Raw genomic sequence first — 16534 nt, 5'->3', positions numbered from 1 at the left:
CAAGAATTTGGTAGGTAGACAGGTAATTCATGGCTAGAATAAAAAACTCAGTGTTCCTGTTGCAAGTTTGGTAAAGTCATAGGGATTCTTTGAAGATTTCTTTTTTGCAAAAGCTGGAAGAATGTGTGCTAGGATTCTACCATAAGAACCTGAAATTTTTGTACATTTTCCTTCAGATCACCTACTCTCATACCCATAATGCAGATTCTTCCAAATACTCATGTTTCCAATTTCTCTTCACAAGTTACTTGGGCATGGAATAAGAGTCCATGGAATAAGAGTATGCTTCAAGCATACTAAGATGCCATGGCCTATGTTAATGAATTTTTCTCACCTTACTGAATTGATCTAATTAAAATATCCATTTAGCATGACTTGAATTAAGACAACCATGGGACCTTGCATTTGGTGGTCCACTGCTCTTAAATAGTACATGATCTACTGCATAGACTGTAAGAAATTAAGAAATGTCAGACATTTAGAAAGATGGTTTTTACCTATTAACTATATAGCACTATATTTTTTTCCCTCTGACATCACGAGGATCTCACTAGTAAAGAGTAAGCTATAATTCCAATGAAAACACTGAATAGTTTTAATTAAATACTAGTAATGATAACAAATTTTATTATAATAATTACAGGATCAGAGAATTTCTTCTTTAGAAAAAACTTCAAAGTCATCTGACTTCTCTCTATTTTGAGACTTAACTCTCCTCCATTCACCTCTTTACAAATGGCCATCTAGCCACGTGGCATTCTTTTGCTATTATGTTTGGATTTCTCACAGTTTCAGAGGCTGCCCCATGAAAAGGTTTTGTTGATATGGGCATTAGACTAAACACCCTGCCCCTAGTAGAAGAAAAAGTAGGCCCAACTCTCTATCATGTCTGCTTAGGAGCCTACATCCTCCTTAAGACTCCTAAAGCAGAAGTAAAATCAAGAATCAATAAATGGAATGGTATCAAATAAAAAGCTACTTCACACAAAGAAAGTAATCAAAAGAGCTCTCAGAATGGTAGAAAATTTTTACCATCTACATCTAAGAGCATTAATCTCCAGGATATTCAAAAAACTCAAAAAACTTAATACTAAAAGTCCCCAAAAACTCAATTAATAAATGGGCAAAGGAACCAAACAGGCACCTCACAGAAGAAATGCAAATGGTCAAAAAATATGAAAAATGGTCAACATCTCTAGTAATGAGAGAAATGCAAATTAAAACTATACTGAGAGTTCATCTCAGTCAGAAATATATCAAGAATACAAGTAACAGTAAACATTGGCAAGGATGTAGGGGAAAATGTGCACTCATACATTGCTGGTGGACTGCAAACTGGTGCAACCACTGTAGAAAGTAGTATGGAGATTCCTCAGAAAACTTGGAATGGAACCACCATTTGACCCAGTTATCCCACTCCTTGGTTTATACACAAAGGACTTAAAATAAGCAGACTACAGTGACACAGCCACTTCAATATTTATAGCACTCAAATCATGATAGCAAAGCTATGGAACCAAACTTGGTGCCCTTCAAAAGATGAATAGATAAAGAAAATTAATATGAATGAAATATTACTTAGCCATAAAGAAGAATAAAATTATGGCATTTGCAGTAAATGGATGGAACTGTAGAATATCATGCTAAGTGAAATAAATCAGGAGTAGAGTTGTGGCTCAATGTTTGAGTGCTTAGTTAGAATTTGTGAGGTCCTGGGTTTGATCCTCAACACCACATAAAAAATGAATAATATAAAGATATTATGTCCATCTACACCAAAAAAATATTTTAAAAAAGAAATTAACCATTCTCAAGAAAAAAAGGCCCAAAGTACTCTCTGATATGTGGATGATAACTCATAACAGTGGAGGGTAGGGAGGAAAAGTATGGATGTTCACTGAATTAGACAAAGGGGAATGAAGGAAAAGGAGGAGGGATGAGAATGGGAAAGACAGTAGAATGAATTAGACATAACATTCCTATGCTTATATATGACTACAAGAGCAGTGTAACTCCACATCATGTTCAACCACAAGAATGGGATCCAAATTGGAATGGGTTGCACTCCATGTATGTATAATATGTCAAAATACAACTTACTGTCATGTATGTCTAAAAACAACAAATTAAGAATAAACCTTTATCTGGACAAAAAGGAAAAGGTCTTGTCTTTTTTATTTTTTTAATTTTAAGCTGATATTATGCAACCCTAAACATTTTACTCCTTGGTTCTAGTTTGACTCTTTGCCATACTCAGTAGGTTATTCCTTCTAATATTTGAAGGGAAAGCTCAGATCTCCCCCAGATCTTAACTTCTTTTGCCTAAACTTCTCCAGCAAATTAATCTGTAATTCAAATGATATGTTTTCACATTCCTTAAATCATTATTATCTCTCTTCTTATTCAATGAATTCCAGTTTCACTTTTATAATGTTTTCAGGTGGTAGTCTGATCAGTTTAAAAAACAAATATGTGTTCTGGGACATAATAATTTTTTGATGATGCTAAATTTAATCATGCCTTTTAGAAGCCTTATCCTCTGCTGACTCATACTGAGTCTACTATCCCAAACCTCAAAGTTTTTTTTTCTAGTACTCCTAACCAAAACTGTAAAACAGTCTTAATTTCTGAATTTTAAGTCAGTGAGCTCTGACAGTCCTCATTCCATTATCTTCCTGGCCTAGAGAATTTAGAAAAAAATATTTAAAGTCTGTATATAGAAATGATTTTACAATGGTCCTCCAGGCTGTATGAGAACCTCATTCTTTATACTCTTCATCCTATGCATTTTTTTTGTCATATCCTTTTGTCTGTCTTCTCATTTATATTTTTAAGGTAAGATCTATTCTGAAGTCTTCCATTTGTTACTCATGTGTGCGTGGGGCAAATTACTTAGTATCTCTTAGTTTCAATTTTTTTTTAAATCTGTAAAATGGACATTAAAAAAGGTATGGACCCCCAGGGCCATTTGTGAGGGTTAAATGAGATAATACATATAATTCATCACTATGCTTGTCTTTAAAAACTCTTCAAAAAAGGTAATGCATTATTTGTATTATCATGTCTTTTCTCTCTGTATTTTATGCCCAATGTGATGCCTTGCTCACAACAGGTGCCCATATTTATTGACTGATTGAATCATGCACTGCCCTGTACTACCTTTTTGTTGTTGTTGGGCATAATATAAAAAGAACTGATACCTGACAGAATAAAAAAAATGGTTAATGCCAATGAGAATAAGTGACAGAAATCCTTTAGACCAGCAGATCTCATTCTTATGTGGTTGATAAGGTAAAAATTGAATTTCAAATTCTCTTGATTTTCTTATTGTATGGATAGAGATAGCTCTGTTAGCCTGTGTGAACAATCCTTGTTCTTGTATCTTAGCTTTTATCAACTCCATTCCCATCCTGAGAACATACCTGTGTTTAGGCATCAGGCCAAACACTTTATAATCAAATCTTTGACTCAGACTTTTTTTCAAAAAAATGTATTTGTTAATGCTTGGCCACATATCTTTGATGTAAGATGTTTAAGTTGAGAAAAGTGTACCACATCAAAAGGATATCCATGGTCCCCTACATGAATCAGGATCCAAGTCCCACTCCTGGTGCTGAGGAATACCTAAGGGATGGAAAATATTGTTTACTTTTATCATTCTGGCTCACAATCTGAAAGTGCTCCCCCTTTATTCAAGATTAAGTTCAAACTCACTAGTGTGGCATTTTAGTTCTGTATAATCCTTTTAAAATTTTTTCTGCCATTTTCCTTCCCAAACACTGTCCAAGAATATATCTCACTGTGATCCACCACAATCTTTTGGTTTAAAGTTAATGTGCTTGAAAAGTTCTCCTCTTTTAAATTCTCCTCAGTCCATTCATTTTTAAGATTCAGATCAAGTTGGCTTCTCTATGAGAACATCACTGACCATTCAGGCTGAGAATTCTCTCTCCTCCTCTGAACTTCACTAGCACTTACCACCTGTAGGACTCATTAAAAATTATGGAATAGGCTGGGCTCAGTGGTGCATGCCTATAATCCCAGTGACTCCAGAGGCTGAGGCTGGAGGATCATGAGTTCAAAGCCAGCCTCAGCAATTTAGCAAGCCCCTAATCAACTCAGTGAGTGTTTCTAAATAAAATATAAAAAGGGCTGGGGAAGTGGCTCAGTGGGTAAGTGCTGATATCCATATGTTTTTGGAAAGATTAGATTGCTTCTTTTTTTTTCCATTTGAGTGGCAAAAAGGAAACTCACCCACCATTCTGTTAAGTAAAAGTTTTTAATTACCAAAATGCACCTTCCTTTATGTGAGAACATGGCATTTCTTCTGACCAATGGACAATTCACACTCTCAATATTGCATTTACACAAACTCTTCCAGCAAATACCTGGTCTTCATCAAAGCCAGGGAGAAGCTAACTAGGATTCATTAAAATTTTCTTTTGTAGTTGTAGATGGACAGTATGCCTTTGTTTTATTTGCTTATTTTTCTGTGGCGCTAAGGATGGAACCCAGTGTCTCACACATGCCAGGTCAGCACTTTGCCATTGAGCTACATCTCTAGTCCTAACTGGGATTCTGAGTGCAGCCTGAAGCAGTGAACTTATTCCTTAGTATAAAGCCAACTGAATAGTGGAACTCTAACCAGTAATCATGCCCCTCCATTAGTATCAATCATGATGCCAACTGAGGCAATGAAACCAAGCCCCATATTTGCCACTAGTACTGATGGACAATGTGCAGCCATCCATTCTCTGTTGAGTCTACCTTCTTGATAAGACTGAAGATAGAATGAAGCAAAGTAAATCATTGACTCAAACCTGCTTGGCTGTGTAGCTAATCTCTACAGCCAGATCTCCTCCAGAATTCCCAACAATTATAAAGACTCTTTTTCCAGCCAATCCCTTTGGGTTTTTATAGTCTTGCCTATGGAAGTACTGTCCCTTGAACTTCTCAATTCCTGCAAGCGAACATAAAATAATTTTGGATGATAGTTTATATTATGGATATTATTTGTGAAATCATTCTTTTTTAGAATTTAAAGTTGAAGCACATATTCTCCATATGATCTCCCTTTATTCAGCTATTCTTGTCATTCTGAATACATTTGCTTATTTTTTCTTCCATAGCCCCGGAATAGTAACTTGTGATTTCTTTATCATAAATAGTATGCATTTTGTATTTGCAGACTCACAAATCCAAACTGCCTCAGAAAACTGCCATTCTTTTGTGTCTTTTCATTTCCTTAGATACATAGTCCCTTTTCAATTAGAGTATATATGTTTCTGTATACTCGAGGATATACGTAAAGTACATTTTTTAGAAAAAAAATTCAGGCCCCAAACTGAAACTAAATTATTCAAGTTTTCATTTAACCCTTAGAACTCAATATTTTTTGTTTCCTCAATCACTGAAAAATGCCACATCTGAACAAATGCTGTGTAAGAGTTCCACAGTCTTCCTTTTTGATCCCTACAAAGACCAAAGTCATTGTGAAACTAAATACAATCATGTTCTACTTGTCAGAAATATATACGTTCTCAAAAATTTGCTGTAAGTTGGTTTTATTATTGTGAAAACATCGCAGAAGTACTTACATAAGCATAGATTGTTTAGGCCAGTCACTCGATGTGGTTACCTGATGCAATCAAGACCCACAATAAACATGAGACATGTGAGACTAGTTGGTGTAACATGGCAGTCTGCTTTACAGTAAATGTTTCTATAAGTAGAAGCAGTATACTGTATGCTAAATGTAGTAAATACATAAACCAGTATCATGGTTGTTTATTATTATTATGTACCACATACATAATTGTGTGAGCTATAATTTTATACAACTGACAGTGCAGACAGCTTTGTACATCAACATCATTATGATATTATAATGGCTATGATACTACTCAGCCTGTAATTTTTCAGTCCTCATTAAATCTTATTGGATCACTATTCTGTATGTATTCCAACCTTGACTGAAATGGCATTATGAGGTGGCATGATTGTTCAAAGACCTCTAAACTCTAAAATTACCATTGTCCAAATGGCAATAATACAAATCCCATTTGCAAGGGAACATGCACAATTAGGGTAAGTCTTATTTCACCCCAAGGTAAAACTTACTCAGACCACAATCTTCTATTCCTCAATGTCAAAGGCATGGTTTGAGCTTCAACCTCCTTTCTGGTAGGTCACTCACCTGGAAAGCTTTCCAGGGATAAGTGAGCATTAGTGTGAAGGCCAGTGCAAAGCATGACTCCATCAAAGACATTAACTTTCTTTTTCCCTTCACACTCAGTGACCACCTCCCATTGGCCTGAACTAGAGAAATCAGGCCTCTTCTTCACACTGTACACAGTGGTCTGAAAGAAAAGTAACATATACAGGGGACTGTAACCATAGCCAGTACCGTGTATATCTTCCCAGACATGACTTATCCTGCAAAATGTTACACAAAAGGTTGATTCCACAGGTACCATCACATCATTAGGATCCTTGCAAGAATATTTGATTTTCATACTCCTTAAAGAACAGTTTTGTTTGAGGTTGTAGTCTGAATGAGAAGATTTGTATAAGGCAGATAAAGTAAAATAAAGTTGACAGATAATGTTCTCTCCTGTGCCTCTAGAAGAGTAGGATTTGTGAGGATTTTAGTCTCTGCCTTAAGGCATTGTAGCACCTGAATAAATGCTGAATTTCTCCTGTACTCCTGTGACATTCTGTGCACTAAACACCTATTTCTCCACTAACCCCAGACATCCCTATACTCTCTGATGCCTTCTGACACCCAAATCCTGTTCTGTCTGACTAACCTAAAACATGTGATCATGAGGCTTCCTTTCATGTTAGAGCAGGAAAATATTTCAGTGGCTCTTATTTTTTTAAAGGAATCTTTCTTTGCCTTTTACATATGCCCACTTTACAAGTAATTATAGAGAAAGAGGCTGTGAGATAGGAAAATAGTGGTATAATTTTTAGTTTTTCTAAAAAAGCAATAAATATGGGTTACTCTGCCTTTCTAAGTAAACATCAGGAATGCATTCCAATGAGATTCCAGGGCCTTAGTCATAATGTCTTGGTTGAATAATAGAGACACTAAGCCTTAACCATCCTGTACTATTTATAGTTCCTGTTTTTACACATGCTGGTGCTTCTACTTGGATCATCCTTTTATTCCTACTTCATTTAGTAGACTCCTTTCTACTCAAGACTCAACTTGGACATTATCTTCTCTAAAAATCTTTTCTGGAACTTGATTCATCTTCCCTGATGGGTTAACCATCCCCCTTCTGAGCTACAATGTATAGATCTCTATAGCACTTATCACTTTACTTATTACTTATATGTATAATAATAATTTTCTTCATTTTTCTGTGTCTTTAAACACAGTTACTTAGTTAAGTTACTTATTTTTTTGTCTTTGCATCATCACTGCTTAGTACAGTAACAAACTTGTTCAAGAACTGTCACTTAAACACGTCAGAGATGCACCACTGGGCTGTAAATGACTGGCTTTGGAAATTGTCAGAAGATATTACCATTTTATTATTTTTGCTACACAGAAGTAGGTAAAAGGTTTGGGCTTTAAGCCAGGTGATGTATCTGTTTATGGTCATGATTATAAATTATGGGAAAATCACAGCAGATTTTAGAGAAGGAAGGAACCAAAAGTCATACAGTACAATCATCTTCTTTTACATAAAAAGAAAATTATGATAAATTCAAGTTGAGAAACTAACTCATCTCAGGTCACAAGTTAATTAGTGGTTAGAACAAGGACCAGAATTCAGGGTTTTGTTTCCTAATTCAGTGTTCTACTCTCTTCACCAGATTTAACTTCTTTGCTTCCTCAATAATTTCCCAGTCACTAAGTACTTCACCAGGTTGTTTTGGTGATCACATAAAATAACATATTGAAAAGTGCCTCAGAAAGTATAAAAGAATAAAGCAATACTGGAAAAGTTGTGGAACCAGAGAGATTTAAATTTCCCATACCTATTTATTCCCATCATCTCCTTTATTATAAGCAGAGTGTGAAATGCACACAATGAAAATACTGGTTGCAGTTGTCTTTCTGTGTTTGCAACCAAAATATATGAGAGACTTTCCCAGGGGTATTTTAGAGAGAGAAAAAAGAGTGGAGTCTTTGTAATTGGGCATATCAAGCTAATATTTACACATAAGCACTGGCAAATGAAGCCACATAATTCATTTACTTGATGAAGAACTTCAAACACAAAGACACCCACAAAACTGCCTACCTTGGACTGGATATACTTTAAAAGGTTGAAGTCTTTGGCATACATCCTGAAATACTCAAGGACCTGGGAATTGTGCATGAAGTTAAGAAAATGGTCTGGGATGATGTAGTCACTGAAGCACATCATCTCCTTTTAAGTATTGATGATCACCAATTTGTAAATACTGACTCTCCCTTCTTCAGGATTTTCCTGCAGTAAATTAGAATTATTCATGGCAACTTGAGAACTAATTTTATGATTTACAAATAGCCAGTGAACAGTTGAAAATTTTCTGGAATAAATGCCAATTCAAACAAATGCACACATACACCACCTCCACACATCTCCCAGTACTTGTGCCTGTGTAGTTTCTTCCCCTTGAATCTCAGTATCTTTATAACTTGCTTTTGACCAACAGTATACAGTTAAAATGACACTGAATGACTTTCAATACTAAATAATAAGTAGCCTTGCAGCTTCCACCTGGGTGTCTTAGAAGGCTCACTTTGTTGGAACCCAGCAGCCATGTAAGAAGTTAGCTTTTGTAATTGTGACCCAAATACCTGACAATGAGAAGGAATTATTTTGGCGTATGCATTCAGAGGTTTTGGCTCCACTGCTTTTGGCTTCAGACAAGGCAGAAAATTATGGTGGAAGGGTATGGCAGGGGCAAGCTTCTCAGCTCATAGTAGCCAGAAAGCAGGGGTTGGGGAAAGAGGCCCAGGACAAGATAGAGTCCCCAAGGGTAACCCACCTGAACACATGATCTTCTTTTCAACCATGTCCCACCTGCCTCCTCTTTCTACCACTGCCTAGTAATCCATTCAGCTGTCAATAAATTAATTCATTAATGATGTCAGAACCCTAATGAATGAATAACTTTCCAAAAGACCCACTTCTGGACAATGCTGCATTGGATACCAAGACTTGAACACCTGGGCTTTTGGGGGATATTCTAAATCTTTACTATAAAATCTCCAACTACATTGAAACCACAGTACTGTTAGGAAGTCCAACCTAGGCACATGGAATAAAATATCTAGGATAGAGAAATATTCAAATAGCCCCCAGAAATTCTAGCTATCTCACCTAAAGTTCTAAACATGTGAACAAAGTAGTAACATTAAATTCAGTCTTAGCACTCATCAGATGGCATTCACAAGAAATTCCAAGTGAGAACTTCCCAGCTGAATGAATAAGTCTCAAGAATTTTCATATATATATAGACATTGCTCTCAAAAAAATGTACTAAGTCTCTTTCCAGGATAAGTTATTTACCCCATTGTTACTATTGCTGGGTAACAGTCATTTAAATGAGTTAAAATGGATTAGATCAAAACGTACTAGGGAGAGTATAAGTTAGTACAATATTTTCTGAGTAATTTTGCAATGTATATAAAAATCCTTGTAACTTACATAGCCTTATAAAGAAATATCCAGACTTGCAAACAAAGATTATTGTTAAAAGATGTTACTGTCAGCATTATTCATAAAATAAAAAGAAAACAATTAAATGCTTAAGAAAAAATAACTGAAATTTGAGAACCACTGTTCTAGATCCTTGCTTCCCAAAGTATGGTCTGTGGACCAGCCCAAAGGGGATCACTAGGGAAATGGTTAGAAATGCAGAATTTTAGGCCCTTCCCTAGACTTACTGAATCAGAATTAACATAACAAAATCCTCAAATGAGTCAGATGCATATGAAAACTAAGAAGCACTGATTCAAATGACATTACTCTCTAATTCAGTGTCTTCCCTCCTACAACAAACTTTTTGCTTCCTCAAAATTTTCCAATTAATTATTTCATGGGGTTAAGGTGGTAATCCAATAAAATAATGCAATATAAATCCAGCCTATTATACTGTCACTGAAATGTCACAAACCACAGGTTTTCAAATCTATTACATTTAAATTCTTTTTGATTATAGAAAATCAGTTTAACCAATTTGGGCCCTCTCCTTCCTTTGTATTACAGAAATGAATAAATAATAGGAGAGTGGGTATTACAAAACATTAAATATCCACAAAACAGAGGGTTTGATTTGTCCACATTCAGGTTTATTTTCCTCCCAATTCTTATTAAAGAATTATTTATTCTAGAAATTTGAAATTGACCATACTCATTTGTCTGCCCCATAATTTTTTCTTTTTGACTGCTAATAAGATTTTCAGGAGTCTCAAGTCTTTTCTTATTTATTTTACCTATTTCAACCAAAGTATTCATTTAAGTTGTGGTTATGACTATATCTCTGCCATAATTAACATTTTAGCTGTTCATGTTTCCTATATTACCTAGCAGAGTATTTTATTGGGATGCCAGAACAACACCACCAGAATCTCATGAATGGGCTGACATCATTTTTTGTTAATGTTCTCTCAGTTATTAAATCTTATATATGTAGCAAAAGTGGACAACTATATCCTTTTAAGTGTTTTTCAATCCATTTATTGTCTTATTCTTTTTTGCCATTTTTTTGAGAGGAGGAATTATGAAATTTATGTTTTTTAAAAAACATATTTTATTAAAGGGTGTATATTATTTAATTTTCTGATTTAACAGTAACAGTAACATTTTATATTATATTGTGCCCACATGGCATCTATTTGTCTATCTGCTATACATTAAAACTTTACTATGTGAAATAGTTATCTGATAATCAGCATAAATATCACTTAGGGTTTGTCAGAAATGGAGAATTTTGCTATACTCCAAATTAGTTCATGAGAATCTCCAGTAATTCATGTGTACATTAAAGTTTGAAAAGCACTGTTTAGCTCACTTTAATAATTTTTAGATCTGCAGATTGAGTCAAAAATATCAAGATTACTTTATAGCATTGAGTACTTATTAGATCTTTAGCATTTTGAAAGAAATTTATTAACTTTTCAAGTAATTTCATTCATAAGGTAACATCAAAGAAAACTGATATATATATCATATCACAACCTACTTTCTACCATCAATCTTACTTAATATTAATAAAGAGATCAAGAATTGACTGAAATTAATGTCTTGAGAGCTCATATAATTATTATTAGAAAGTTTTCAGCTGTACAAGGAGACAATACCAGTTTGGTTGGTGGAACATAATCAGAAAGTAGAAGTGGTTGTGTCTGAGAAAACACTTGTTTGGCAGAGAGAAAAATGAAAGAGGAATCACGATACAAAAGTATAAATGGTACTAACAGAGAAGAAAATAAAAATATACTGAATCCCAGGAAACTGTCACAAAAAAGGAGAAAATAGAAACCCTGAATTCCCAATGTTCTTACTGGACACCTACCAGTGGAGGTGGAATTTCTAAGTGCTTAGATCAATTCTACATATGAAACCTCTAACCAATTATAAAAAAGTTTTGGGGGATGAAAGGACAACTAGACTCCCAATAATGATCATGAGACTGATGGAGAAGTACATCACAGGGAAAAGTTCTCAAGGTAACCACCAGCAACATGCAAAATATGTTTCAGTCCATTAAAGGATGTCTATAATACCCTAGTCTCCACAGTTATGTAACTGAAAAATGTGAAAAGGAGGGTCTATAGCTCCATAAACATTCTTAGCAGCCACTCAAGACAGCTTTCTTCTCAGAAATCCACTTATTAAGCATAAATATATTGGGTAGGAAATATATGCCAGGCATCATTCTTGGTTTTCGAATATAATAGTGAACCATATAGGTATGTCTGTGTTAAGAAAAGTCAGAAAAGTCAGAGCATCATGATGAAAGTTTATTTTTTATAGAAGCAGTTTATAAGGTGTTGAAATTTTGCCCAGAGGATTATAAAAAAGAAATCCCCATGCTGTATATTCAGCAGATTTTAACTTCAAATCCCTTTAGAGTTTAAAAACCACAGAACTGATAATCAGGCAGAATAATGTCTATACTTCCAACATCATCCCTGCCTCAATTGATTTCACTGCTGTTCAGTCATTGCCAAACCTTGCTAGGATGCTTAAGGAGACTGAAAATGTGGGGGTCTCACTCTAGGCATGAATAATAACTGACATGTAACCATATGCAGAGATGTCACTTTTATAAGTGATTGATGTAATTGTTCATTCGCTTACTATGATCACTGTACAAAGGGGGTATTACTATTATCCCTTCCAAAAGATTAAAAAAAAAAATGTGGACAGAGAGGTTTTATGATTTGCCCAAGGCCATACTTCTTATAAATGACAGTCTTTGAATCTAAAACAGTGCTTTTAACCTCTACACTAAGGTGTGACTGGATTTCAAGAAAATAATTTTCTGTTACTAAAAACAAATTAACAGGGTTTTCAGCCCACATCCAATTATGATAAAGGTATAGGGATTTGCTAAGAGAATTCATTTTAGATCTGAATAAGACTATAGTCAGAATTAGTTCCCAAAATAGAGCCAAGATACAACACATTTGTTCATCTAAGAAATGTCATAAGGCCACTTTTAAGTAACTGGCCAAAACTCTGTTAGTTTTTATGATGTGAAATATACCTGTGACACCTCAATTCTATTCACTTGTCCAGAAAATGAGTGTAAAAGTAAACCAAGTTAGAGATCAATGAAGGTGACTGATACTTTTTGGCACTTAATAAGCATACCATTTAAATAGATGATATTGTCAATGGTTACTAACAAGTTGTAGGGTTGGATGTGCATATTAAAACAATTTAACTTTAAAACTGAGTATGTGTAAGGACAAGAAAACCCATTTGCAGGTGCCCTCTACCCTCATCTGGAAGACATAGGACTTTGAACTTCTCAAAGCAAGAAGTTTACAGCAAACAATAGTATCAAATTTTATACCTTATTCAAGAATAAGAAATGTCAGAAAAATACCTGGATTTTTTTAATAGAAAAAGTAATGTTGAAGATTGGAGGGGGATATTTTTGCAAGGAGTTGTTAGCAGGTAATTCTAGCTCATTTACCTTTAAAATGTATCAGAAGCAACCACTCTACATTTTCTAATCTTTTTGTGCTTTCTAATATATGTTTTTCTGTTACTAATCCTCCCTGCTTCACCAGATTGTTTCCCTCTTCTGAAAAACAGAAAAACTAGTGAAATGAAAATGTTGTCTGTGGTTTTTATAGACAGTAGAAAAGGAAAAAAAGGGACATTTGCAATGCATTTTGCAGCCAACAGAGGGAAAGAGAAACCCTCATGAAATGTGGGGTGGGGGGATGTTAAGTCAACAGGCAGAATTTTATCAGGTTTAGTCACTATCAAGCTCTCATATTACCTAACATGAGATAAAATGTTGCATGCACCCATCTGCAGGGAGGGCTTCAAGTATTAATGGACAAGGAGATTTACCTGATACCTACAAAGCCCTCCAATGTCATCAGTCCTTTCAAAGCAAACAGATTTCAAGTCTTCATCCAGGCAGCACTTGACAGAAGAGAGTCCACAGGCTTCACTCCCAATCACAGCAATTTTTTTCTTGGTCATGGTCTCCACAGATCTTCACCTGGCTATGGCAATGTCACTTGTCCTAAAGAAAGAATGACAGGAGACAGAAAGCACAAATCTGTCAACAGTTTTTAAGAAAGGCAGTTGCCATGACACTCAAATAAATGCTGTAACAAGAGGTGACTTTGGGAAAGTCAACTTTTGGGCTGTCCTCTTCAGAAGGAATCTCTTCCACAGGATAGAGCAGCCCTGTTGCCTGCAGGACCCAGAGCTGAGAAGCTCCATAGTGTTATCGTACTGTTTCCAGAAGCATGTGGCTGATTCTTCAGCTGCAATCTGGAAGTTAATCTGATTTTCTGCTGTGATAAAAGAAATATAAACTACAGACATAAAAACAGCAGCAACAGTCAGTGGGGAGGAGATGTTCTTCCTCACCTCCTTTCAGCCAACACCCCACTCACTCATTGGCAACAATTCTCCCTCTCTTAATGAGAAGAAAATGTGGAGTGAATCTGCTTTGGGCAGAAAACAAAAACAAGAAAATTATCTACAACTTCTGCAGTTTTCAGCTGCTGTTATAGATAATGCTTTTTTACTCCCTCTGGAGACAGAATGGTCCTCTAATCTCTTTTGCTCCCCTACTATCCAGATTCACTTTTAACTTCCTGCTTTTCCCTTAAAGTAACAAACTTATACTAAAACAAAACTGTCAACAACTCCCAAGCAAGCTTTATAGAAATTCCAAAATACAACACACTCTCCTTGCAGGAAATGTGTTCAAACAGGTGAAACTACTCCTTTCTCTCCCTCCTCCCCACCTCATGAACTAGATCTTCAGATATACACTACTGGTAGAATTTACTTTAAAATCCCCATGCATATTTTAAACTACTTTTAGATGAACTATAGCTCTTTTTATTTCAACTACTTTTAAACATGGTTACAAATAGATCATGACTTGGAGAATTATTTTACTCCATCAGGAAGATGCCTGTCCTAGACCAATATATGGTCTGAATTACATAAAAATATAGGAAGCACACAATGGGAAACACATAATGTCCACATCACCTAATGGAAAATGAAAGAAAAGAGGATCAAAAGTGGCATTGTGTGTGTGCATAAATATGCATATGTATATATATATATACACATATTTATATATGCATGTATATATGTAATAAAAAGGAATGTTTTCACTTTGGTTGGGGTATGAGAGATTGAACCTGGGGCACTTACTTACTGAGCCACAACCAATTATTTTTCATTTTGAGACAGGGTCTCACTAAGTTTCTTAGGGCCTCACTACTTTTCTGAAACTGGCTTTGAACTTGTGACCCTCCTGCTTCAACATCCTGAGTCTCTGGGATTACAGGTGAGTGCCACAGCACTGGGCAGAATGTTTTAACTTTTTGATGTGGTTCTGTCAAAAGTTATTCATCAACATATACTAATCTTTCAATGGACACATCAAGATGACCTAGTCAAGTAGTTCTTATTTTAAAAGAAGTGCTATATAATTTTGCTCTGAATTCTCATCTCACTTTGCTCCTGCAACACTTCCACTAAAACCATTATTTAACTAGTGTCTGTCCTCACAGATTACCACCAAAAAGAGTGCCTTTTGTCACCAAGGACCTTTCCTTCTGTCTAATGCTACTTTCTCCTAGGAAGATAAAACAATGTTCTTTTTTTCAGTTACCTAAATATCCTTTGAGATTTCAGAATAATTAGTTTCCCATTCCATCCCTCCCAAGACCTATGGTCATGGAAAGGCCAAGGGATACTTAAGAAAAGGACATCTCATCTACAGAAATGGAGACTATCATACTAAGTAAAATAAGCCAATCCCAGAAAACCAAAGGCTGAATATCCTCTCTGATATGCAGATGCTAACACACAATTAGGTGGGGTAAGGGAAAAATAGAAGTACATTAGATAAAGGAGAATGAAGGAAAGGGAGGGGAATGAGAAAAGAGAGTAAAATGAATTGAACATCACTTTCCTATGTTCACATATGAATTTATGACCAGTGTAACTCCACATCATGCACAAGCACAAGGATGGAAAGTTATACTCCATGTATGTATAATATACCAAAATACATTCTAGTGTCATGTATAACTAAACAGAACAAATAAAATATTAAATTAAAAATAAAGAAAATAATAATAGCAGATAATTTCCCAGATGAAAAGTGCAACTCTAGGTGGTGAGGGCCAAACCCATGTGCAGGATAGTCATTGAATTAAACAACAGTTTACCTTTACCTTATTAGCAGAAGACCTAAGGTGGAAAATTAACATGGAAAGGAGATATGGGACTCATAAAGAGGCATGATGAAGGAGAATGCAAGCACAACTCTAGTTCCTCCTCTACAGGTGATGATATTAAGACACACACATAATGTATACACATACACTTTTTGAAATAATATGAACTAATATTTACATGGAAGTTTAGGAAAAAGTTTAATCACCATGGAACTTATTTGATTTATATAACTTACATAGCAGGCAGTAGGAACAATCTAAGCAGGCACATTTAAAGCTTCAACTCATACATCATGTTCGTAAACATTCCAAAACAAAGCACATAGATTCTGTCCATTGAGAGACACAGAAAGTCACATGACTAAGGATTTGGATGCACAATATTCCTATAGGGGAGAAGATGGAGAGTTGGGAATAGGAATACAATCTACCAAAGTTGGTTATGCATGAACTATAATTGAGTAGATACAGCACACTCTGATTCTGTTTGCTTTCAGAGACCACATATATGGGTCATGAAAATGAGGAAAACCCTATGCCTGTTGACTTCACAAGCTAGTGAGATTACCATGGAACCTCAACCATGAAGGATAACTCCTGATCATTTGAGTCTTTACTGGTGAG

General features: G+C 35.3%; 1 pseudogene; it reads right to left on the bottom strand.

Moving 5' to 3' along the window:
- The window catches only part of LOC124974537 (flavin-containing monooxygenase 5-like), a 35697-nt pseudogene extending 22021 nt beyond the window's left edge, over positions 1–13676 (bottom strand).
- Between the last annotated feature and the right edge of the window lie 2858 nt (positions 13677–16534).

This window comes from Sciurus carolinensis, unplaced genomic scaffold (assembly GCF_902686445.1).
Source record: "Sciurus carolinensis unplaced genomic scaffold, mSciCar1.2, whole genome shotgun sequence".
NCBI lineage: Eukaryota > Metazoa > Chordata > Mammalia > Rodentia > Sciuridae > Sciurus > Sciurus carolinensis.
This window is presented reverse-complemented; position numbering and strand designations above follow the sequence as displayed.